This window comes from Ranitomeya variabilis, chromosome 2 (genome assembly GCF_051348905.1).
Source record: "Ranitomeya variabilis isolate aRanVar5 chromosome 2, aRanVar5.hap1, whole genome shotgun sequence".
Lineage (NCBI taxonomy): Eukaryota > Metazoa > Chordata > Amphibia > Anura > Dendrobatidae > Ranitomeya > Ranitomeya variabilis.
In genome coordinates, this window is record NC_135233.1 from 765,467,919 (window position 1) to 765,495,707 (window position 27,789).

Below are 27,789 nucleotides of genomic sequence, written 5' to 3' on the forward strand. Positions count from 1 at the left end.
ACAAAGGAGGATGTTGCAGGCGAGAGATGATTAGGGCATGCACAAGCATTTTGGTAGAGTGAGGGCTGAGAAAAGGACGGATTCTGGAAATATTTTTGAGTTGGAGGTGACAGGAGGTGGTGAGAGCTTGGATGTGCAGTTTAAAGGACAGGGCAGAGTCAAGGGTTACTCCGAGGCAGCGGATTACCGGGACAGGGGAATGTGTGAATTCATTTGTTGTGATAGATAGATCAGTATGGGAAGATGTGCGAGATGGAGGAAAGATAATTAGTTTGGTTTTGTCCACATTGAGTTTGAGGAAGCGAGGTCTTAATATAATGACAAGTTTTTTATTTAAGCTAAACTTTGGGTATTCTCACCCATCCCTTGTAGATTGTGAGCCTTCGCGGGCAGGGTCCTCACTCCTCCTGTACCAGTTATGACCTGTATTGTTTAAGATTATTGTACTTGTTTTTATTATGTATACCCCTCCTCACATGTAAAGCGCCATGGAATAAATGGCGCTATAACAATAAATAATAATAATAATAATTAATAGGCTGCAAGCCAGACACTTGGCATAACACTTAGCTGTGTGACTGGCGTCCTATGCAAGCCCTATCAATGTGCAATTTTTTCTACTAGGCAGCCAACCCCTCCATGGTGTGGTATAATCTGGTAGGTGTGGGGGTGGCTGTTTTTATCAGTAGTTTGCACCAGTGCTGCCACTTGCCTTTATCAGTGGAGGCCTGCTGCATCCTCCTAGATATGCATTTGTCATCAGACAGAGTTTTGGGAAGGCCATATCTTATAGTATGTGTTTTTTGAACTTTTCTATGTTAGCTGTTTTTTGATTTTGCAGATTTATCCATTGGCTTTACAAAGTTCTTAAATTAGGACCAACTAGATATGCAATGGTGATAACAAATACTTATGTGGGTTAACAAGTGCAGGATGCAGTACATTGTAATTACCTGGCTGAAGTGAGTGTCGAAGAGGCCAGTCTATTTTTATTGCAGTGATATTCCCTTGCACGACGATCCCACTCACACAGAAAGCAGCAATTCCTTGTGCATCCACCCTGGAAACCAAGTAAGAGGGCAACCACCTTTACGTAAACATAAAGGGATAAAAAATATCATAGTTTAGACCCCTCAACAGCTGTTTATTGTTGTGATACCTTTCTTTCATGTGGACTGCATAACCAACTGGCAGAAAGTCATGAGAGGAAAATGTTTCATGACACAAAGCGTACTCTTCTTCCTCACTTGACGTGACTGAAAGTGTTTCTGGTGCTTTTCTCTATGTGGTATTAGGCGTATTGCAGATGGACTGTTTGGGTAATGTAAAGTTTATTTCTTCCTAAAAACTTTGTTTTTTTCTAACTGGTAGCATCATGCAGTAATAGCAATTGGTAGTGTGATTAGTTGGCTCCCTCCAGATCATTGGAACTGCAAAAGGCATAGATTGCCTCTTCCTATGCAACCACTGGGTAAAATGTGATGCACATCTATTGCAGTACATGTATGAAACCCAAATCTTGTCATAATCTCCTATTCTGCAGCCAAAATACAGGTAGGCTCTTATCATGGTAGTCAAGTTTTGCCTTTGTGGCGCAAATGTGCCTTCTCCACAAATGTAGTAAAAACTATCCGCTTTTTAAATGCAACAACGAGGCATATCTGAAAAAACATATAGAAACATGTCAATATGCTAAGAAACTAAGCTAAGAAATCCTAAAACTGTATTTGTTACACAGAGAGCATTTATAAAAGTAGGTGATGCAACTGTAATTAGGATTAAATAATTGGTGCTAAGTTGTTGTTTTTTTGAGTGGCCACCCTAAGATGGTGGAATAATGAAGGCTCAATAATCTAAATAAAAGATGTCCAACTTAACAGAAAAAATGACATGGAGTGCACTTCCATTCCAGTTAATTTTTTTCTGTTAAGTTTCAGGTTTCTACACTTAGTGCAGGTAAGGGTGTGACATCCCTTTCTTTGAGCAGGACATTACGTGTATATAGCTTCCCATTTGCTGTTTATCGACATTCGGGACCCGGTTCTGTTCTGCCTCTATTCACACTGACTCCATTTTGACACATGGTAAGGTCTTAATTATAGTGATTAGGTCCATCCTGATTTGGATACACCTTGACGCTGGTGGGATGGCTTTTACACTTTTTTAGTCAAAACAGTGTTCACTAAGTGCCCTATCTTATTTATATGCACTATTGCTTTTATTTATACACTTACAGCAGAGTATATGTTTATTTAATTCATATGTTAGATCTTCTATTTTTAAACAGATAATTGTGACGCTACCAGAGAAATGGAGCTAGAGTGGACCCTCTAGACCGTGGAAAAGACCTATCCCTGGGCGAGCTGTACTAGTGAGACCAACCCCTATACAGCAGGCCCGGAGGTCACCAGTCCACAGATACCAGCAGCATCTGTGGACTGTGCACCAGTAGCAGATACCAAGAGGGACGGCTCAGAAGGAGGAGAAGAAGACGGGAACAAGGTGGAGACCAAGAATGTACAGGGGACGGAAATACTGGAACCAGGGAGACCGGTACTATAGCTACGGACAGTGGATGAGTGTAGGAACTGGACTGCAGAGGAGCTGAGACGAAGGCGAATCTGCAGAGAGAGAGAGAGCGAGTTAAGAGCAATGGATGATGGAACAGCTATACTGAGCCAGAGCCAGGCACGGACACAGGAATGCACAAGACTAAGTGTAGCACACAAGGATCCCAAACACAGAGAACAAAAGTGGCCAGAGACAAAAGCTAGAAGCAAATGATGATCAGGCACCTCCATGCAGGGGAGATGGCCTGATATACCATATGCCTCACCCGGATTGGCTGCAGGGGATCTCCGGATCAAAGTATCCGGTAGCAGAAGAATTGGGACTAGTGTTGAGCATTCCGATACCGCAAGTATCGGGTATCGGCCGATACTTGCGGGTATCGGAATTCCGATACCGAGATCCGATACTTTTGTGGTATCGGGTATCGGTATCGAAACAACATTAATGTAAAAATGTGTAAAAGAGAGAATTAAAATAAAAAATATTGCTATACTCACCTCTCCGACGCAGCCTGCACCTTACCGAGGGAAGCGGCAGCGTTCTTTGTTTAAAATTCGCGCTTTTCTTTCCTTACGTGAAGTCCCGGCTTGTGATTGGTCGCATGCCGCCCATGTGGCGGCGACGCAACCAATCACAGCAAGCCGTGACGTAATTTCAGGTCATTCAGTATTTTAAAATTACGCTCCGGCTTTGTGATTGGTTGCGTCGCAGTCACATGGGCGACGCAACCAATCACAGCAAGCCGTGACGTAATTTCAGGTCCTTAAGGATTTTAAAATTACGTCCCGGCTTTGTGATTGGTTGCGTCGCAGTCACATGGGCGACGCAACCAATCACAAGCCGTGACGTCACGGGAGGCTGGACACGCGCGCATTTTAAAATGGGCGCGTGTCCAGCCTCCCGTGACGTCCCGGCTTGTGATTGGTTGCGGCGCGGTCAACCAATCACAAGCCGGGAGGCTGGACACGCGCGCATTTTAAAATGGGCGCGTGTCCAGCCTCCTGTGATGTCCCGGCTTGTGATTGGTTGTGGCGCGGTCAACCAATCACAAGCCGGGAGGCTGGACACGCGCGCATTTTAAAATGGGCGCGTGTCCAGCCTCCCGTGACGTCCCGGCTTGTGATTGGTTGCGGCGCGGTCAACCAATCACAAGCCGGGAAGCCATTTTAAAATGCGCACGTGTCCAGCCTCCCGGCTTGTGATTGGTTGACCGCGACGCAACCAATCACAAGCCGGGACGTCACGGGAGGCTGGACACGCGCCCATTTTAAAATGCGCGCGTGTCCAGCCTCCCGGCTTGTGATTGGTTGACCGCGCCGCAACCAATCACAAGCCGGGACGTCACGGGAGGCTGGACACGCGCCCATTTTAAAATGCGCGCGTGTCCAGCCTCCCGGCTTGTGATTGGTTGACCGCACCGCAACCAATCACAAGCCGGGACGTCACGGGAGGCTGGACACGCGCCCATTTTAAAATGCGCGCGTGTCCAGCCTCCCGTGACGTCACGGCTTGTGATTGGTTGCGTCGCCCATGTGACTGCGACGCAACCAATCACAAAGCCGGGACGTAATTTTAAAATCCTTAAGGACCTGAAATTACGTCACGGCTTGCTGTGATTGGTTGCGTCGCCCATGTGACTGCGACGCAACCAATCACAAAGCCGGAGCGTAATTTTAAAATACTGAATGACCTGAAATTACGTCACGGCTTGCTGTGATTGGTTGTGTCGCCACCACATGGGCGGCATGCGACCAATCACAAGCCGGGACTTCGCGTAAGGAAGTTAAAGCGCGAATTTTAAGCAAACAACGCTGCCGGTTCCCTCGGTAAGGTGCAGGCTGCGTCGGAGAGGTGAGTATAGCAATATTTTTTATTTTAATTCTTTCTTTTACACATTAATATGGATCCCAGGGCCTGAAGGAGAGTTTCCTCTCCTTCAGACCCTGGGAACCATCAGGAATACCGTCCGATACTTGAGTCCTATTGACTTGTATTGGTATCGGGTATCGGTATCGGATTGGATCTGATACTTTGCCGGTATCGGCCGATACTTTCCGATACCGATACTTTCAAGTATCGGACGGTATCGCTTAACACTAATTGGGATGCGTTGGCCCTCTACGGAACCCAGGACACCTGCGCAGAAGCCAGATCCCTCCAGCAGACCGAGAACCAGGAAGCAGGGAAGGAGCACAGCGAGGACGAGCACGCCGGGACCCGGAAGCAGGAGAGCAGGACCAAACAGCAGCAGGAAGAGCAGGCGCCACTGCAGAAGAACAGAGAACAGCGCGCCAGGACCAGGAGTGGAGCAACAAGGGCGAGTAGGGAGAACAGCCGCAGCAGAAGGAGCAGGAAGAGTGCGCCGGGACCCGGAGGTGGAGCGACGGAGGTGAAGCAGAGGGAGCGATGGTAACAATAATGTAATAGTCTAGCTACTAACAATTCAATAGTGATGATGAAATAACAAACATGCCATTTTTCATAAGCAAGCATGAAAGGTGATATACAGTGGGGAAAATAAGTATTTTATCCCTTGATGATTTTGAAAGTTTGCCCACTGACAAAGACATGAACAGTCTATAATTTTAAGGGTAGGTTAATTTTAACATTGAGAGACAGAATATGGAAAATAAAATCCATAAAATCATATTGTATAAATTATATAAATTTATTTGCATTTTGCAGTGAGAAATAAGTATTTGATTCCTCTGGCAAACAAGACTCAATAATTGGTGGCAAAACACTTGTTGGCAAGCACAGCAGTCAGACGTTTTTTGTAGTTGATGATGACGTTTGTGCACATGTCAAGAGGGATTTTGGTCCATTCCTCTTTGCAGATCATCTCTAAATCATTAAGATTTTGAGGCTGTCGCTTGGCAACTTGGAGCTTCAACTCCCTCCATAAGTTTTCTATGGGATTAAGGTCTGGAGACTGGCTAGTCCACTCCATGACCTTAATGTGCTTCATTTGAGCCACTCCTTTGTTGCCCTAGCTGTATGTTTTGGGTCATTGTCTTGCTGGAAGACCCTGCCATGACCCATTTTTAATGTCTGTAATGTGAATATAAAAATAGCTATTTTGAGTCCATTTTGAAATATACTGAATGCATTCAGATCATTACAGAGCAGCATTTCTTGTAATACATTTACAGACAGACAATGCTCATTGTGACACAATCTTGAGAACTGTTTATTTATTGTCTGAAGACCTTTGAGGTTACAAACAGTTTTAAGTTTGTTTGTTATTGTACAACAAGGTTTATTTACCCTCTGTCTGTGGTAGCTTTATCTAACCCTTGTGGGCTTTTATGTATCTTTTGGGTTTATGGCCCATTGTCTGATGTATGACTGATATCTTGGTCTCATCCTATCTTGAAAGCTGGCCACTTGAAGGGCAGGGTGAAACCAAATGAAGCATAGCGCAAATCACTGTATAAGGCCAGAGAAACATGACTAAAGGTACCGTCACACTAAGCGACGCTGCAGCGATACAGACAATGATGCCGATCGCTGCAGCGTCGCTGTTTGGTCGCTGGAGAGCTGTCACACAGACTGCTCTCCAGCGACCAACGATACCGAGGTCCCTGGGTAACCAGGGTAAACATCGGATTGCTAAGCGCAGGGCCGCGCTTAGTAACCCGATGTTTACCCTGGTTACCAGTGTAAAATGTAAAAAAACAAACAGTACATACTCACCTTCGCGTCCCCCGCCATCCGCTTCCTGCACTGACTGAGCGTCGGCCGTAAAGTGAAAGCACAGCACAGCGGTGATGTCACCGCTCTGCTGTTAGGGCCGGCACTCAGTCAGTGCAGGAAGCGGACGCTTGCAGAAAGTGAAAGTGGAGAAAGGTAAAGAGTTGGGCGCTGTTGCTAGGCGCGGATGGATATTGTTGTCTGCATATAGAAAACAGCATGAGGAAAGAATACGTATGTTAACAAAAGTCCAGAAATTGGAAAAACAGTTGTGTGAGGCCCAGAATGCATTGGTTAGAGCACAATGTCAGAATAAGTTATTAATGGACAGATGTGATGGTTATCAGAATGTTGCAGAAAAGGCTGCCGTACGTGTAGCAGAGTATAAATACAGAAAGAGGCGAGGGAAGGTGAATAAAAACAAAGTAGCTTTGGCCATAGCCAAAGCAGGGATAGAGTGGGACCCTGATCAGTGGGGTGGTGATATTTGGAATTCAACTGACTCCGAAAACATCCCCGATCCCGAGTCTGAGGAGGAACATTTCCATGGGAAGAGGGAAATTGATCCTCCTCTTAACCCAGTGAAAGCTCATCCTATATACCGGAGAGGGATTGTAGAGACAGCGACAGGCAGACGGAATGAGACTGCAGTAGAGGATTACAGTCAGCAGGAGCTTAATGACCTTCATGATCACTTTTCTCAAAAGTCAAATGAATCCTTGGCAGCTTGGGCAGTCAGATTATGGGAGATGGGGGCTCATGGAGTACAGGTGGATGCTGTGGATGGCCCCAAATTTGTCCAACTCAGTCATGAGCCTGTATTGAAGGAGGCATTCCGTACTTTGATAATCCAGCGACCACATGTGGTGTGTAGTATGCTTGATGTTGTGGCTATGGCATTGCAGCATAAATACCCATCTGAGGTGGACTGGCCACCCAATGAAAAACCATGGTTTACGTTGAAAGATTGTGCTCAGAGGTTGAAAGAGGAGGTCATGAAAAATGCTATTTCAGCAAACACCTATGATGATTATATGCAAGTTGTTGTAAGTGTATCTGTTAGAAATCGTATTATTAGAAATGCCCCTCCAGCTTATAAACATATCATGATGACGCTAATGGTAAATCAGACTGGGAAAACAATCGCCAGTACATTGGAGGCAATTCGACAGTTAAGGGATCTGGGAGATTGGGGTCCCAACAAAAGGGTAATTTTCCCTCTGAAGAGCAGCATGATGATGTAAAAGTAATTACAATCCTAGGACCCGTATTACACGGAAATATATGTTTAGGGCCTTAATAAAGGATGGCGTCCACAGGGATGAAATAGATGGGATTGGTACTGACGAGATGTGGAAATTGTATCAAAAGAGAGGAATTAATAAAAAGTCAGATGTTTCACATAATAAAAAGGTTACAGTAAAAGATTCTGAATCTCCGCAGCAGGGGCCAGAGAGGACACGGGGAGAGAGAGGGCCCACTCCCTTTTCGTCTCCGTCAAAGCCCACAGCACTGGGGATTGAGGATCTTTATGCTGAAGTGAAATCCTTGATACAGGAATTCAAAGCCCAACTGAGGGGGCTATCATTATCTCCTACCAAGATGCCTTCATCTGAAATGGAGGATCAATGGGGAGGGGAAATAAGAGTGATTAACTAGCTGGCCAAACCCCACAAATGGATAGACGCCCTTATGTAGATTTAGTGATTAACTGGAAAAATAAAAACAGCCAACATGTTAAAGCTTTGGTAGACACAAGGGTGGGGGCCATTTTGATTTATGTAAATCCAAAATAGTTCAGTTGGCGCAAGGTTATAATTACAGAATTTATTAGAGAGCCGTGTGCTTGTGCTTACTACTACTGAATGGAACAATCCTGTAGTGTGGGGAAAGTTGTGGCAAGATTTCTGGGTAAGTGCAAAGAATTAAAGTGACTGTGTTTAATGTTCATGATTATTGTGCTTCAGGTACGCTGGAAAGACTTTTCAACTCAGTAGCAGATGAACATTCCAAAATATCAGTCGCTGAATCCAGTTCAAAGACTGACACCACTGAGGGACTGCTTGGACTCAGTGGGCACTCCAGAAACATGGACACCTGGGAGTAAAAGCTACTTAGCTATGGGCACAGACCAGAGGCGTGCCCATCAGGTTAGATTTGCTAAAGGATTTGGATTCTCACATCCTATCAATGATGGTGTAAAAATCTGGGGGACAAACGTCCTCCAGAACCTGCAGAAGTAATTGCTCGTGGAGCAAATAATGTGCTGATAGTTATGAAGCTCGGGCAATTCAAGTGGGAACACGTCTCAACAGACAAGTGTTATCTCAGAGAATAATGTATATTTTCCCCTTAGATCAAAATCTGGAAATGGTGCATCATTGCAGCCACTGAGTGCATGGTCCTTTCAAGTTCGGTCACTACTCAAGAGATCTTCAGAAAGAAAACCAAGAGACCAACCATGGAAAGTGGAGCTTAATGAAGACCAAAGAGAATCTATGGATTTACTTGGCTCAGCTGATGAACACTAGCCATTTTTATATGACAAAGACTACTACTGCTACCAATATATTAGAAACGTGTCTGGTGGCAGTACGGACCCCTTTACAGTTATGGACAAAGCTGATAGGGGTATTAACTCAAGATGAAGACATAGAAGAAGATGTGACTTAAAACTTCACATATAATAGTAATCTTGCTATAATTTGTGCATGCATTGCTTTGTGCTGTTGTATACAGTGCACACTTCCATTATTATACTTATGCCAATCATCCACTAAAACCATCCCCTGAGGATATGGTACCTTGTATAAATAATGTTTGGCTCAAAATAGCCAAGGGTGGAATGTAATGTGAATATAAAAATGGCTATTTTGAGTCCATTTTGAAATATACTGAATGCATTCAGACCATTACAGAGCAGCATTTCTTGTAATACATTTACAGAAAGACAATGCTCATTGTGACACAATCTTGAGAACTGTTTATTTATTGTCTGAAGACCTTTGAGGTTACAGTTTTAAGTTTGTTTGTTATTGTACAACAAGGTTTATTTACCCTCTGTCTGTGGTAGTTTTATCTAAAGGTACCGTCACACTAAGCAACGTCGCCAGCGATCTGTGACGTTGCAGCGTCCTAGGGAGCGATATCGCTGTATTTGACACGCAGCAGCGATCAGAATCCCGCTGTGAAATTGCTGGTCGCTGCTAGAAGGTCTGCACATTATTTGGTCGCTAGGTCGCCGTGTATCGCCGTGTTTGACAGCAAAAGCAACCATACCAGCGATATTTTACACTGGTAACCAGGGTAAACATCGGGTTACTAAGCGCAGGGCCGCGCTTAGTAACCTGATGTTTACCCTGGTTACCAGCGTAAAATATAAAAAAAAACAAACACTACATACTCACATGCTTCCCCCGGCGTCCGCTTCCCACACTGACTGAGCGCCGCAAATTGAAAGTGAAAGCACAGCACAGCGGTGACGTCACCGCTGTGCCCTGCTACTGCCGGCGCTCAGTCATTACAGGAAGCGGACGCCGGGGGACACATGTAAGTATGTACTTACATTTTACGCTGGTAACCAGGGTAAACATCGGGTTACTAAGCGCGGCCCTGCGCTTAGCAACCCGATGTTTACCCTGGTTACCCGGGTACCTCGGCATCGTTGGTCGCTGGAGAGCGGTCTGTGTGACAGCTCTCCAGCGACCACACAGCGACGCTGCAGCGATCGGCATCGCTGTCGCTATCGCTGCAGCGTCGCTTAGTGTGACGGTACCTTAACCCTTGTGGGCTTTTATGTATCTTTTGGGTTTATGGCCCATTGTCTGATGTATGACTGATATCTTGGTCTCATCCTATCTTGAAAGCTGGCCACTTGAAGGGCAGGGTGAAACCAAATGAAGCATAGCGCAAATTACTATATAAGGCCAGAGAAACATGACTAAAGGTAGCTTCACAATAAGCGACGCTGCAGCGATACAGACAACGATGCCGATCGCTGCAGCGTCGCTGTTTGGTCGCTGGAGAGCTGTCACACAGACAGCTCTCCAGAGACCAACGATGCCGAGGTCCCCGGGTAACCAGGGTAAACATCGGGTTGCTAAGCGCAGGCCTGCGCTTAGTAACCCGATGTTTACCCTGGTTACCAGTGTAAAATGTAAAAAAACAAACAGTACATACTCACCTTCGCGTTCCCCGGCATCCGCTTCCCTGCACTGACTGAGCGCCGGCCCTAACAGCAGAGCGGTGACGTCACCACTGTGCTGTACTTTTACTTTACATCCGGCACTCAGTCAGTGCAGGAAGCGGACAGCGAGGGACGTGTGACAGACATCAGAGGGTGAGTATGTACTGTTTGTTTTTTTTACTTTTACGATGGTAACCAGGGTAAACATCGGGTTACTAAGCGCGGCCCTGCTCTTAGTAACCCGATGTTTACCCTGGTTACCAGTGTAAAACATCGCTGGCATCGTTGCTTTTGCTGTCAAACACAACGATACACGGCGATCTGACGACCAAATAAAGTTCTGAACTTTAACCAATGACCAGCGATATCACAGCAGGATCCTGATCGCTGCTGCCTGTCAAACTCAACGATATCGCTAGCCAGGACGCTGCAATGTCACGGATCGCTAGCGATATCGTTTAGTGTGAAGGTACCTTAAGACAGAAGCATAAGCTGGTGTACCTGTACTTACATGTACAGTGTTGTGATACCTGCATAATTGGGGTCGCCCATGCAGTGTTGTGAATTTTCCAGGGGTTCTCTGTCTTGGCGTTGCTTCTCTGATTTTCCAGACGGATGATGTTTAAAAGCTCCTTGGTGATGGATGATGTGAGTATATGTACTTAATCATTATATGTATTTAATCCTTATATGTTTTTAATCATTATATGAATTTAATCCTTATACTGTATGTACTTTGTATCTTAAAATATACAAATGTGTATGCAATCATACTATCCAATCATATTATTCCTTTAATTTTGTATTTTGAAATAAAATTGCGTTATATTGCCAGTAGTAACCTTCTTTAAAGCCGCATCCAAACCTTAGTGTTAAAAACTTGGCAATACAATGTCCCAGCGGAGGGAAGAAGGTTTTCATTCAGTATTTATGGTACATGGCTGCATCCTTTCTCTCATTGATGCAGTAAAGTAGTCCTGTGCCCTTAGCAGAGAAACATCCCAAAACATAATGTTTCCACCTCCAGGCTTGACAGTGGGGACGGTGTTCTTTGGGTCATAGGCAGCATTTCTCTTCTTCCAATCACAGCGAGTTGATTTATTGCAAAAGACCTCAATTGTCAAACTTCAGATGGGGCTGCACATGTGTCTTCTTGAGCAGATGGACCTTGCGGGCGCTACAGGATTTTAAACTTTTACGGCATAATATGTTACCAATGGTTTTCTTGGTGACTGTGGTCCCAGCTGCCTTGAGATCATTAACAAGTTCACCCCATGTAGTTTTAGGGTGATATCTCACCTTCCTCATGATCAAGGATACCCCACAAGGTGAGATTTTGCATGGTGCCCCAGATCGATGTTGATTGACAGTCATTTTGTATTTCTTCCATTTTCTTACTATTGCACCAACAGTTGTCTCATTCTCACCCAGCATCTTATGTATGATTTAGTAGCCCATTCCAGCTTTGTGCAGGTTTATGATCTTGTCCCTGACATCCTTATAAATATTTTTGGTCTTGCCCATGTTGTAGATTTTATAGTCTGACTGATTAATTGAATCTGTGGACAGGGGTCTTTTATAAAGGTCACTATGTAAGAAAGCTGTTTTTAATGCAGGTAAAGAGTTTATTAGGAGCGTCTAACTGGTATGTAGGAGCCAGAACTCTTAATGGTTGGTAGGGGATCAAATACTTATTTCTCACTGCAAAAAGCAAAAAAATATATACAATTTATAAAATGTGATTTTCTGGATTTTATTTTTCATATTCTATCTCTCAATGTTAAATTTAACCTACCCTTAAAATTATAGACTGTTCATGTCTTTGCGAGTGGGCAAACTTACAAAATCAGCAAGGGATCAAATACTTATTTCCCCCATTGTAAGTAATTTTAATCTTCTCTGTATCTTGAAAAATAGAGCCAATTAGCAAATTTAAGCATCATATTTGTTTTCAGAACCTCTAAGTGATAAAAATGAGGTTTCAAATGGCTCTATAGGTGGAACACATAGGAAAAGATAATATAGTTTAATGTGCAGAAAATTGCAATGCAATGTAATTCAAGGATTTGCTCCAAATAAATATATTTCCGTATAGCTATATTCAGGGACTTGCTCCAGAAAAAATATAACTCTTTTTATATGAATTAAGTCTGTCCCACACATCTTTCTAGGAGAATCTATAGTATTATTGTGTAATAAAGTGCATTAGTGCATACTACTGATTGCACTTTCAGAACTAATACTGACTGCCTTCACAGCCTTGCTGTAGAATCTTCTCTGCATTGGGATCTCTGCTGTGAGGGGTATCAGAGTAGATATTTGTTGCAAGATGCATCAGAGAAGATGTTAAATCTTAAAGATGTTTGTGACCTGTATGCATATCCAAACGCTGCCCCGGCCGGTAGCATGTGCTTAAAGGATTACTGCCGGTTGAACTCCATGTCCAGATGGGCAAAAGGTGAATGTTTCTTTGACTGCTACAGTGAGCTCTGGTGATCCTGCGTGATATTATAGAGGTCCGAGCTTGAATCAAATGTAACAGATTTTAAAAGCGGGTGGGACCCGGCTAAAATAAGCCCCTAGAATGCTGGCACCTCCGGCGAGGAGATTGTGTTTGAATGTATTCAGGGACCAGACTGAAATAAGCCCCTAGAATGGTGGATCCTCCGGCGAGGAGTTTTGCATGCATGCATGACCACTGACTGCTCTAATTTGGGTAGTTAGCCTGTGCCTCTGTGAAAGTTAACAGGGCACAGAGCTTTGCTTTCTCGGCTGCTCTGTGAAGCTAACAGAGCAGGTTCATACTGCCATATAGTGCCGCCGTTTCCTAGCAGCAGGTTCTCCCGCACGGTGGACCCCGGGCTGCGAACGCATCTGTTTCATAAAACATTTATATTTACTCGGTGCGTTCCGCTAGCCCTAACAGTACACTAGCGCCAGGGTCTGGCTAGAAAATGGTGGACGATCAGCGTCTACAGCGGTACATCCAGCAGCTTGAGGGTAGGTTGGCGGATCTAGAGCGTACAACCTCAGCTGTGGACGTCACCGCTGTCGCTGTTCAGGCTGCAAGTGTAGCTGCAGCCAGTCTGTCCGCTGCCACCCCTGCTCCAACTATACCCCGTCTCCCGCTTCCAGACAAGTGTGCTGGTGAGAGTAAACTGTGTCGGGGATTCGTGAGCCAGTGCTCTATACATCTCGAGCTCCTGGCTACATGTTTTCCAATGGAACGGGCGAAAGTGGCATTCATTATTTCTCTTTTGTCGGGCAGGGCGTTGGAGTGGGCAACGCCGCTTTGGGAGCGTGATGATCGTGTGGTACAGAGTGCTCCTCTCTTCTTGGACGCTCTGAGGCAGGTCTTTTTGGGACCACGTGTTACCCACGATACCGCGCTCCAATTGTTGGCAATTACTCAGGGTTCGTCCATGGTCAGCCAGTTTGCCATCCAATACCGGACTCTTGCCTCTGAGCTAGAATGGCCAGATAAAGTTCTTATTCCGGTGTTCTGGAAAGGACTGGCAGATCATGTAAAGGACGCCTTAGCCACCAGGGAGATTCCTGCCACACTGGAGGAGCTCATTTCCATTTCTACCCGCATCGATCACCGTTTTAACGAGCGGAGGTTGGAGCGGACCCAGTGTAGGCAGAGGTTTCGGCTGGCTCCCACCTTTACCAGACCTCTAGAGTCTCCTGTTCAGGCATCCGACTCCCATGAGGCCATACAGGTTTCTCGAGCGGGACCTAGGTCTCAGTCCACTCGAATACCCGTGGTCTGTAAAAATTGCTAACAACTGGGACATTATGCAAATCAATGTCCACGGCAGTCAGGGAAACGATCGCATCTAGTGACCATAGGAGGGGGTTCACTAGACTCAGCGGCATTTTCCTCCAAGTTGTCCTTTAAAGGGACAATCCTCTTAGGCTCATCCACTCATACAGTTGAGCTTTGTGTGGATTCAGGAGCAGAGGTGAATTTCATGTCCTCTGCTTTTGCTTCACGCCACACAATACCTCTGGTAAAGCTACCCAAACCAGTAACTGTTAGAGTGGTGAATGGGTCAACACTTCCATTACAGATCACACATCAGACTGTCCCTTTCACCTTAGCCATGTCCCCATCCCACCAGGAGATTATTTCCCTTCTTGTCCTTCCCGAGGGAATGGATGAGATTCTGTTGGGGATACCCTGGCTCCGTTTCCACTCCCCACATATTGAGTGGACTTCTGGGAGGATATTGGGTTGGAGTGATGCTTGTAAGGGCAGATGTGTGAAAGCGTGCGTTCAGGTTTCCACCACTGAGATACCCGCAGATCTCTTTTCTCTTCCCAAATGCTATTGGTCCTATGCTGACATCTTCTCCAAAAGGGCTGCGGAGACCCTTCCGCCTCACTGTCCCTATGACTGCCCTATAGATCTCTTGCCTTGAGCAGAACCTCCTCGGGGATGTGTCTATCCCCTCTCTCTCCCAGAGACGGAGGCTATGTCCCAATACATCCAGGAGAATTTGGCAAGAGGGTTCATTAGGAAGTCAGTGTCACCAGCAGGGGCGGGGTTCTTCTTCGTGCAGAAGAAGAATGGAGAGTTACGTCCTTGCATAGATTACAGGGGTCTTAATGCCATCACCATTAAAAATAAGTACCCGCTGCCCCTGATTTCTGTGCTTTTTGATAGGCTTCGGGGAGCAAGGGTATTTACCAAATTAGATCTGCTGGGTGCTTACAACCTGATTCGCATCCGTGAGGGGGATGAATGGAAGACGGCGTTTAACACCAGAGATGGGCACTATGAGTATCTGGTGATGTCCTTCGGGCTCCGTAATGCCCCAGCCATCTTCCAAAACTTTGTCAACGACATCTTCCGGGATATGCTCTCCACTAGGGTTGAGCGAAACGGGTCGGCCATTTTCAGAAGTCGCCGACTTTTGGCAAAGTCGGGTTTCATGAAACCCGACCCAACCCCTGTGTGGGGTCAGCCATGAGGTCGGCGATCTTCTGAATCTGGTATCGGAATTCCGATACTGAGTTCCGATATGTTTGCGATATCGGAAATCGGTATCGGAATCCACATTTAAGTGTAAAATAAAGAATTAAAATAAAAAATATTGATATACTCACCTCTCCGACGCAGCCTGGACCTTACCGCTGGTAACCGGCAGCCTTCTTTGCTTAAAATGAGCGCGTTCAGGGCCTTAGATGACGTCACGGCTTGTGATTGGTCGCGGCCGCCCATGTGACCGCCATGCGACCAATCACAAGCCGTGACGTAATTCTCAGGTCCTAAAATCCTAATTCTAGGATGGGCGGCCGCGACCAATCACAAGCCGTGACATCATCTAAGGCCCTGAACGCGCTCATTCTTAGGAAGGAAGGCTGCCGAAAAGAAGCAGGGTGCGTCCGAGGGTGAGTATATACCTAATAGGAATATACTCACCCTCGGCTTCTCATGCAGAGAGTTGCTGCTGCCTTTCCTGCTTCTGCCATTGAGGCCAGTGTTGGGCAGAGGCGAGCCTAAGTCCTGCTTTCCTCGTTCTGAGCATGCCCAGAGTACGATCTCTCAGTGGAGATCGAGGGTCACATGTTCAGATACTGCTGTCAATTCTTTTGGTCCTTCTAGGAAGGTCCTGTAGGTGCGCAGGCTCTGTAGCAGCCTCTCATTGGTCCTTCTAGGAAGGTCCTGTACGTGCTGCATCTATTTAAGGCTCGCATGGCCGCACGGCCATGCACTAGTGTCTTTTCAAGTTATGTGCTTTGCGCCAGTGTGGTCATGTGGTTGTATGTGTTCAGGGACCCGGCTGAAATAAGCCCCTAGAATGCTGGCACCTCTGGCGAGGAGATTGTGTTTGAATGTATTCAGGGACCTGGCAGAAATAAGCCCCTAGAATGCTGGCAACTCCGGCGAGGAGTTTTGTATGCATGCATGACCACTGACTGCTCTAATTTGGGTAGTTAGCCTGTGCCACTGTGAAAGTTAACAGGGCACAGAGCTTTGCTTTCTCGGCTGCTCTGTGAAGCTAACAGAGCTCGTTCATACCGCCATATAGTGCCGCCATTTCCTAGCAGCAGGTTCTCCTGCACGGTGGACCCCGGGCTGCGAACGTATCTGTTTCATAAAACATTTATATTTACTCGGTGCGTTCCGCTAGCCCTAACAGGGTGTCCATCAAAGTTTTTTATAATATGTCAAATATGCACGTCTATACATTTTGTTATTGTTCTTTTAGTACATCCTGCACATTTTTTTTGGAATGGACATTTGATGCAGTAAATTACCCCTTTTGTCTGGCACGTGATGAAATCCTTGATGATAAATTGGTTTTTCCATTATTAACCCGTTAGTGACAGAGACAATTTGGTACTTAATGACCGAGCCAATTTTTACAATTCTGACCACTGTCACTTTATGAGGTTATAACTCTGGAACGCTTTATCAGATCCTGCTGATTCTGAGATTGTTTTTTCGTGACATATTGTACTTCAAGTTAGTGGTAACATTTCTTCGATATTACTTGCGATTCTTTATGAAAAAAATGGAAATATGGCGAAAATTTTTAAAATTTTGCAATTTTCAAACTTTGTATTTTTATGCCCTTAAATCAGAGAGATATGTCACGAAAAATAGTTAATAAATAACATTTTCCACATGTCCACTTTACATCAGCACAATTTTGGAAACAACATTTTTTTTTTGTTAGGGAGCTATAAGGGTTAAAAGTTGACCAGCAATTTCTCATTTTTACAACACCATGTTTTTTTTAGGGACCACATCACCTTTGAAGTCATTTTGAGGGGTCTATATGATAGAAAATAACCAAGTGTGACACCATTCTAAAAACTGGACCCCTCAAGCTGCTCAAAACCACATTCAAGAAGTTTATTAACCCTTTATTTACTTCACAGGAACTGAAACAATGTGGAAGAAAAAAATGAACATTTAACTTTTTTTTGCAAACATTTTAATTGAGAACCATTTTTCTTAATTTTCACAAGTGTAAAAACAGAAATTTAACCACAAATTTTGTTGTGCAATTTCTCCTGAGTACGCTGATACCCGATATGTGCAGGTAAACCACTGTTTGGGCGCACCGCAGAGCTTGGAAGTGAAGGAGCACCGTTTGACTTTTTCAATGCAGAATTGGCTGGAATTGAGATCGGATGCCATGTCACGTTTGGAGAGCCCCTGATGTGCCTAAACAGTGGAAACCCCCCACAAGTGATACCATTTTGGAAACTAGACCCCTTAAGGAACTTATCTAGATGTGTGGTGAGCACTTTGAACCCCCAAGTGCTTCACAGAAGTTTATAACGTAGAGCCGTGAAAATAAAAAATCGCATTTTTTCTACAAAAATGATATTTTGCCCCCAAATTTTTATTTTCACAAGGGTAACAGGAGAAATTAGACCACAAAAGTTGTTGTGCAATTTCTCCTGAGTACGTCGATACCCCATATGTGGGGGTAAACAACTGTTTGGGCGCACCGCAGAGCTTGGAAGAGAAGGAGTGTCGTTTTACTTTTTCAATGTAGAATTGGCTGGAATTGAGATCGGACGCCATGTCACGTTTGGAGAGCCCCTGATGTGCCTACACAGTGGAAACCCCCCACAAATGACACCATTTTGGAAACTAGACCCCTTAAGGAACTTATCTAGATGTGTGGTGAGCACTTTAAACCCCCAGGTGCTTCACAGAAGTTTATAACGTAGAGCCGTGAAAATAAAAAAAATCGCATTTTTTCTACAAAAATGATCTTTTTGCCTCCAAATTTTTATTTTACCAAGGGTAGCAGGAGAAAATGGACCCCAGAAGTTGTTGTACAATTTGTACTGAGTACGCCGACACCTCATATGTGGGGGTAAACCACTGTTTGGGCGCATGGCTGAGCTCGGAAGCAAAGGAGCGCCATTTGACTTTTCAATGCAAAATTGACTGGAATTGAGATCGGACGCCATGTCGCGTTTGGAGAGCCCCTGATGTGCCTAAACAGTAGAAACCCCCCAAAAGTGACCCCATTTTGGAAACTAGACCCCCCATGGAACTTATCTAGATGTGTAGTGAGAACTTTGAATGCCCAAGTGCATCACAGAAGTTTATAATGCAGAGTTGTGAAAATAAAAAATATATTTTTTTTTAACAAAAAAGATTTTTTAGCCCCCAAGTTTTTATTTTCACAAGGGTATCAAGAGAAATTGGACCCCAAAAGTTGTTGTCCAATTTGTCCTGAGTATGCTTGGTACCCCATATGTGGGGGTAAACCACTGTTTGGGCGCATGGCTGGGCTCGGAAAGGAAGGAGCGCCGTTTTGGAATGCAGACTTTGATAGAATTGTCTGCTGGCGTTATGTTGCGTTTGCAGACCCCTAATGTACCTAAACAGTAGAAACCCCCAAAAAGTGACCCCATTTTGGAAAATAGACCCCCCAAGGAACTTATCTAGATATGTGGTGAGAACTTTGAATGCCCAAGTGCTTCACAGAAGATTATAATGCAGAGTAGTGAAAATAAAAAATATATTTTTTTCCCACAAAAAAGATTTTTTAGCCCCCAAATTTTTATTTTCACAAGGGTAACAAGAGAAATTGGACCCCAAAAGTTGTTGTACAATTTGTCCTGAGTATGCTGGTACCCAATATGTGGGGGTAAACCACTGTTTGGGTGCACGGCAGAGCTCGGAAAGGGAAGGAGCGCCATTTTGGAATGCAGGCTTTGATAGAATGGTCTGCGGGCGTTATGTTGCGTTTGCAGAGCCACTGATGTACCTAAACAGTAGAAACCCCCCACAAGTGACCACATTTTGGAAACTAGACCCCCTAAGGAACTTATCTAGATATGTGGTGAGAACTTTGAATGCTCAAGTGCTTCACAGAAGTTTATAATGCAGAGTAGTGAAAATAAAAAAATATTTTTTCCCACAAAAAAGATTTTTAGCCCCCAAGTTTTTATTTTCACAAGGGTAACAGGAGAAATTGGACCCCATAAGTTGTTGTCCAATTTATCCCGAGTACGCTGATGCCCCATATGTGGGGGTAAACCACTGTTTGGGCGCACGGCAGAGCTCAGAAGGGAGGGAGCACCATTTGACTTTTTTAGCGCAAAATTGTCTGTCGTGTTTGGAGACCCCCTGATGTACCTAAACAGTGGAAACCCCCCAATTCTAACTCCAACCCTAACTCCAACACACCCCTAACCCTAATCTCAACCCGATCCATAATCCTAATCACAACCCTAACGATAATCACAACCCTAACCCCAAAACAGCCCTAATCTCAACTCTAACCATAACCCTAATCAAAACCCTAAATCCAACACACCCCTAACCCTAATCTCAACCCTAACCTCAAACCTAACCCTAATCCCAATACACCCCTAACCATAATCCCAACCCTAACCTTAACCCTAATCCCAACCCTAACCCTAATCCCAACCCTAATCCCAAACGTAACCCTAATCCCAACCGTAACCCTAATACCAACCCTAATCCAAACCCTAACCCTAATCCCAACTCTATCCTTAACTTTAGCCCCAACCCTAACCCTAACCCTAATTTTAGCCCCAACCCTAGCCCTAACCCTAACTTTAGCCCCAATCCTAACCCTAAATTTAACCCTAACCCTAGCCCTAACTTTAGCCCCAACCCTAACCCTAAGGCTACTTTCACACTTGCGTCGTGTGGCATCCATCACAATCCGTCGTTTTGGACAAAAAACGGATCCTGCAAATGTGCCCACAGGATGCCTTTTTTGCCCATAGACTTGTATTACCGACGGATGGCCACACGTCGCGTACTTCGTGCACTGGATCCGTTGTGTTTTGGCGGACCGTCGTCGCCAAAAAAGTTCAATGTAACCTTTTTTTTGTACGTCGCATTTCTGCGCATGCGTGGCCGCAACTCTGCCCCCTCCTCCCCAAGACATAGACTGGGCAGCGGATGCGTTGAAAAATTGCATCCACTGCCCACGTTGTGCACAATTTTCACAACGTGCGTCGGTACGTTGGGCTGACGCATTGCGACCGCCCCGTACCGACGCAAGTGTGAAAGAAGCCTAAGGCTACTTTCACACTAGCGTTGTACTCGGCCCATCGCAGTGTGTCGGGCCGATGTACCGACGCTAGCGTTGTAAGCGCCGCACAACGGGTGCAGAGGATGCTGTTTTTTCAACGCATCCGCTGCCCCATTGCGAGGTGCGGGGAGGCGGGGGCGGAGTTCTGGCCACGCATGCGCGGTCGGAAATGGCGGACACGTCGCACAAAAAAAGTTACATGTAGCGTTTTTTTGTGCCGACGGTCCGCCAAAGCACGACGCATCCATCGCACAACGGATGCGACGTGTGGCAATCCGTCGCAATGTGTCGCTAATGCAAGTCAATGGAGAAAAAAACACATCCTGCAAGCACTTTTGCAGGATGCGTTTTTTCTCCAACGACGCATTGCGACGGAAGCCAAAAAATGCTAGTGTGAAAGTAGCCTAACCCTAACCCTAACCCTAGCCCTAACCCAAAATTTAGCCCCAACCCTAGCCTTAACCCTAGCCCTAACCCTAGCCCTAACCCTAACCCTAGCCCTAACCCTAACACCTAGCCCTAACCCTAACCCTAACCCTAGCCCTAACCCTAACCCTAGCCCTAACCCAAACCCTAGCCCTAACCCTAATTTCAGCCCCAACTCGTCTGCGCACTGCGCATGCGCCCGCCATTTTCTTTGCAGAGGAAGAAGCCGGCCGGCAAGAGGAGATGCAGGAGGACCCGGGGACACCGGGTGAGTATGATAGGGTCCCCGAATCCCCCTATTTCTCTGTCCTCTGATGTGCGATCACATCAGAGGACAGAGAATTACAGATCGCTTTTTTTTTTTGTGGTCGCCGGTAAACAGTTAATTACCGGCGATCGCAAAACAGGGGTCGGTAAAAACCGACCCCGATCATGTTCTTTAGGGTCTCGGCTACCCCCGGCAGCCGAGACCCCAAAGATCTTCCGGGTGCCGGGGGGAGCACCGGGGGAGATAGGTGAGTATTGGGGGGCTATTGCGGGCCATCGGGGACACTATTTCTCTGTCCTCCGATGTGCGATCACATCGGAGGACAGAGAAATTAAATGGCAAATCGCGTTTTTTTTTTTGTTGCGACCGCCGGTAAACGGTTAATTACCGGCGATCGCAACTCGGGGGTCGGTAAAAACCCCCCGAATCATGTTCTCTGGGGTCTCGGCTACCCTCGGCAACCGAGACCCCAGAGAAAATCCGACTCTGGGGGGCGCTATTCACTTTTTCCACAGCACCGTTAATTAACGGCGCTGTGGTTTAAGTACCCTTAGCGGCCGCCATTAAAAGGCATATCGGCGGTCGTTAAGGGGTTAAATTCGATTCTTTATATTGATAGAATTGTGCTGCAATCTTTACAGTGATTACAGGCTAAGAAACCTTTTATGTTGATGTATGGTGTAATTAGTCCATTATTCTGGTATTCTCGCTGTATAGAGGAGGCTCCCAGATTTGCAATGTTGAGCCCTTTCTCAAATATGAATCGGGGTAATCTTTTAGCAATTCACCTATTATTTCACCCTCCCTCAGCACATTCCAATATTTTCTGACAATATTTATCAAGATATGATTTTGCAAATTATATTGAGTGATAATAGGTATGTCAATACTATTATGGTTGTCCTTAGTAGTAGCTATAGTATCAGTAATTAGTTGGAGTCTTGGGATATTTTTTACTCTAGTCTGAATTTTTTGTAAAAAGTTTTCATTATAACCTTTTTCCATAAACATAGCTGTTAAAGGGAACCCATCACCCCCAAAATCGACGATGAGCTAAGCCCACCGGCATCAGGGGCTTATCTACAGCATTCTGTAATGCTGTAGATAAGCCTCCTGATGTATCCTGCAAGATGAGAAAAGGAAATTAGATTATACTCACCTGTGTGGGCGGTCCGATCCGATGGGCGTTGCTGTCCGGGGCCTCACATCTTCATAGGATGACGTCCTCTTCTTGTCTTCACGCTGCAGCTCCGGCTCAGACGTACTTTGTCTGCCCTGTTGAGGGCAAAGTACTGCAGTGCACACGTGCCAGGAAAGGTCAAAGAGGCCCCAGACCGGACCGAGACGCCCATCGGACCGGACCGGGACCCGAACCGCCCATGGGTGAGTATAATCTAACCTCTTTTTCTCATCTTTTAGGATACATAAGGGCTTATCTACAGCATTCCATAATGCTGTAGATAAGCCCCTGATGCTGGTGGGCTTAGCTCACCGTCGATTTTGAGGGTGACAGGTTCCCTTTAAGAATGCTGCTTCTTCTTTAAAATTTTTGGTCTCAATGCAATTTCTATGTTTCTATGCAATCTGGTGTATTACCCCTTAGGGACATTGAGTGGCCATTGAGGTAAGTGGCAGCTGGTTATAGAGATGTAATTGGTGATGACTGTGTGATTTCTAAAACTGTGAGTGCATAAGTTCCCACCCTTCAAATATAAACTTTAATCTAAAAAATGATAGTTTCCCTACTGTGTGTGGATATACAATGTAAAAAAAATCTATTTGATTAATTTCTTTAAAAACTCTAAAAGGGAGATTTTATCTCCTGGCTAGTGTTGAGCATTCCGATACCGCAAGTATCAGGTATCGGCCAATACTTGCGGGTATCGGAATTCCGATACCGAGATCCGATACTTTTGTGGTATCGGGAATCGGTATCGGGATTAATATCAATGTGTAAAAGAAAGAATTAAAATAAAAAATAGGGATATACTCACCTCTCCGATGCAGCCTGGACTTTACCACCATAACCAGGAGCCGTTGTACCTAAAAATGCGCGCTTGAAAGACCTTAGGTGACGTCACTGCTTTGTGATTGGTCGCGTAGCGGTCACGCGACCGCTACGCGACCAATCAGAAGCTGCGGACGTCTTCTAAGGTATTTCAAGTGCTTGAAAGACCTTAGGTGACGACACTGCTTTGTGATTGGTCGCGTACTGGTCACGCGACCGCTACGGACCAATCAGAGCGCCGTGACGTCATCTAAGGCCCTTCAAGCACGCATTCTTAGGTACAACGGCTCCCGGTTACGGCGGTAAAGTCCAGGCTGCGTCGGAGAGGTGAGTATATCCCTATTTTTTATTTTAATTCTTTCTTTTACACATTGATATGGATCCCAGGGCCTGAAGGAGAGTTTCCTCTCCTTCAGACCCTGGGAACCATACAGGATACCATCCGATACTTGGTGTCCCATTGACTTGTATTGGTATCGGGTATCGGTATCGGATTAGATCCGATACTTTGCCGGTATCGGCCGATACTTTCCGATACCGATACTTTCAAGTATCGGACGGTATCGCTCAACACTACTCCTGGCCAAATAAAAATCGCAAAGTCAATAAATCTTTTCCATAGGACCAGATTTGTAAGCAGCCTGCCTCCAGTCAAGATTTGGAGATCCTCCCATCTGTCGACATACAGGTTGGCTTAGCTGGATGCAAACCTGGTCCCCAGTGCCATACCCCACTGCTGAAGGTAGTAATCTTTATGATATTGACAAAAATGTGAGTTAAAATGAATTCCATGCATTCTCCAATATATTTAACTTTATCAGTTGGATATTGGGTGGAAGTATTCAAGAAAAGCTCAGATGTTTCACAACCTTTCTGATGTTCAGTAATGGTGTACAAGGATTTTATGACCAAATTACCCATTCTTTAGTGACCTTCCCATTAAAATTCCTGTACTAGTTAGTGTTGAGCAATACCTTCCAATTTCGGGAAATATCGGATCAGATTGGATCGGACCGATACCCCAAAAATATCAGGTATCGCCGATTCCGATACCGGAAACCAATGCAAGCCAATGGGATACAAATATTGGAATGAAAATAAACCCTTTCTTTCCTTGCACATACAGTTCAGGAGGGGGGAGAGAGTGGGCTGTGCTTGGGCAGGGACTGTGCGTGTCTGTGTGTGGGCGGGGTCTGTACAGGCCTTTTTGGGGTCTATGCAGGCCTGCTGGGGCCTGTACGGGCCTTTCAGGGGTCTGTGCAGGCCTGCCGGGGCCTGTACGGGCCTCTCGGGAGTCTGTGCGGGCCTGCCAGAACCTGTACGAGCCTCTTGGGGGTCTGTGCAGGCCTGCCGGGGCCTGTACAGGCCTCTCGGGGTCTGTGCGGGCCTGCTGGGGCCTGTACGGGCCTCTCGGGGGTCTGTGCGGGCCTGCCGGGGCCTGTACAGGCCTCTCTGGTGTCTGTGCTGGCCTGCCGGGGGCCTGTACGGGCCTCTTGTAGGTCTGTGCGGGCCTGCCGGGGGTCTGTACGGGCCTCTCGGGGGTCTTTGTGTCTGTGTGCAGGCATTGTCCGATGGGAATACAAGTCCCATCGGGCTATGCCTGCTACAATGACAGTGATTGACACATTAGTGTTATGACCTGGTGGTTACGGAGAAGCACTGATATGACCTGGTGGGTAAAATGAGTCATGGGACAAGCTCTGGGAGGTGGTAGCTTTACTGACCGCAGTTCCTAATCCTAACACCAACACTAGAAATAGCCGTGGGACATTTCTGTCACTCCCTAGATGCCTCGTCACAGCCTAAGAACTAGCTACCCCTAAAGATGGAAACAGAAAACTATCTCGCCTCAGAGAAATTCCCAAAAGGAAAGATAGCCCCCCACAAATATTAACCGTGAGTAGAGAGGGAAATGACATACACAGAAATGAAATCAGATTTTAGCAAAGGAGGCCAATTCTAATCTAGATAGACAGAAAATAGAAAAGGATACTGTGCGGTCAGTATTAAAAACTAAAAATCCACGCAGAGTTTACAAAAATGATCTCCACACCGACTCACGGTGTGGAGGGGCAAATCTGCTTCCCCAGAGCTTCCAGCTAGCCTGAATATTTCATAATGACAAGCTGGACAAAAGAAACATAACTTAACTGAGCAGTAAGGTCCAAAGCAAATGGACAACCAAAGAACTAGCAAGAACTTATCTTATGCTGAAATGGACAGGCCATCAGAGAAATCCAAGTAGAGATCTGAATCCAACCCAGAGAACATTGACAGCTGGCATGGACTACAGACCAGAGCCAAGTTAAATAGCAAGGCCAGTGGAGCCGATTAGTGAAAGCAGCTGCTGCAGAACCTCAAGGAGCAGCAGTTCCACTCGAAACCACCAGAGGGAGCCCAAGGGCAGAACTCACAAAAGTACCATTCATAACCACAGGAGGGAGCCCAAGAACAGAATTCACAACACATTAGCCAATGATGGGACAGTAGTAGTCCCATCATCCGGCTAATGAGCTGAATGTAAAAAAATAAAAAACACAGACATACATACTACATACTACATACATACAACATACATACTACATACAACATACTATATACTACATACATACTACATACATACATACGACATACATACAACATACTACATACATACAACATACATAAATACAACATACATACAGCATACTACATACATACTACATACATACAACATACATACAACATACCACATACATACAACATACATACTACATACAACATACATACTACATACATACTACATACATACAACATACTATATACTACATGCATACTACATACATACAATATATTATATACTACATACATACTACATACATACAACATACTACATACAACATACATACAACATACTACATGCATGCAACATACATAAAACATACCACATACATACAACATACAACATACATACTACATACATACAACATACTACATACATGCATACTACATACATACTACATATAAAACATACATACATACATACAACATACATACTACATACATACAACATACTACATACATACTACATACATGCAAAATACATACTGTGATACAGTGACCCCTGTAACAGGTAAGGGGTGCTAACAAGGTGGAGCTGCCGATGCCCATCTTGGCAAAGGAGAAGTTTAAAACTGAAGAAGAGCTTGCGCTAAAGGCAGAACAAGACAGTCACACGGTCGTGACAGATGTCTTGATGGAATTTTCGGAGGTAAACCAGGAGCCATCTGTCCTTGAAGAAAATGAGACCTTGTTCTTCAAGTGCGTGGTGGAGATACCCGAGGACGTGCGGGGTGCATGTACCAGTGAGGGTGCGCATGAGGCCTTTAAAAAGGCAGTAGAAGCATGTAGTGTGCACTGGGCACCAGAGACAGAACAGTTGGTGATACTGTTGACTAAGGAAGTCACAGTGAAGCGGGTGGCTATTCTAAGGGATATGTCTCCACACGAAACAGATGATCCTGTTGAGAAATGAGGAAGCTGCTTGATGTCTGGAGCTTGCGAGAGAAGCTCAAAATCGGCTAGGCTTTGTGGAAGAAATCATCCAAGTGCCCAAAGCTCTGGTGGCCAAAGTCGTCGGAAGACTTGGGAGAGTGATGCAGGAGATAGTGAATAAATCCGGTGTGAAGAGACTGAGGATTCCGGCTGAAGACGAGGCCCAGGACGCTCATGAAGATGGGATGGTTCCATTCCTTATTATTGGGTCCATGGAGAGTCTTGAGAATATCTGGATGTTCCTGGGGTATCGCGTGGCATACCTAAAAGAAATCGAGCAGCTAAGACGTGAGAGGGAGCAGATCAATAAAGAGCTGCAGAAAATGGGAAACAGATGGCCGCCGCATCATCTCACGGGTTAGAGAGGCGAAGAGGTTTGCTAAGGGCTGAAGTTCCTCAAGATGAAGCTAACAGAGGACATAAAGACCATGGAAGAAATGGCCAGCAGAGAGGTTACAGAAAGAGGCCTGATGAAAGAGATAAAAGTAGTGTCATCTCAGTTAGCTCAGGGCTGAGTGACTTAGGTGGGAGACCCAGTAGCGAACGTGTTGACAAAGAGTCAGTCAAGACAGGTCATATGGGTGCAAGGAGATTGCGACGCCAGATTGACCATGATGCCCCAACCCGATTGAGAGGGCCCTCTCGACTAGTAGGGCAAGGTGACTTGGGTACCCGGTCTCGAGTCCCCAGGTGTCTGACAGATGTTCAACCCCACAAGTTTGAACAGAGGGGGATATGTGATGCAGTGACCCCTGTAACAGGTAGGGGGCACTGCATGGTCTCCCCAGTATGCGCATGGAGTCGTATTGAGGCCATGAGAGTGCATGGCAATTGTATGCATGGATGTGATAGTGAGACAGTGTTCGGCATTGTGGTTAATTTGAGGTATGTGTCGCAGAGGAGGAGGTCTTCTGCGCTGTAAGTCTCCTTTGATATGGAGAGATGCTCCCTACAATGCAACCCGGAGTATTTGGTCTTTGGTGCACATAAGCACTAAGATGTTGTTTAGTGAATCTGGCTACCCACATACCTCACCACTGGGTGAGGGTGC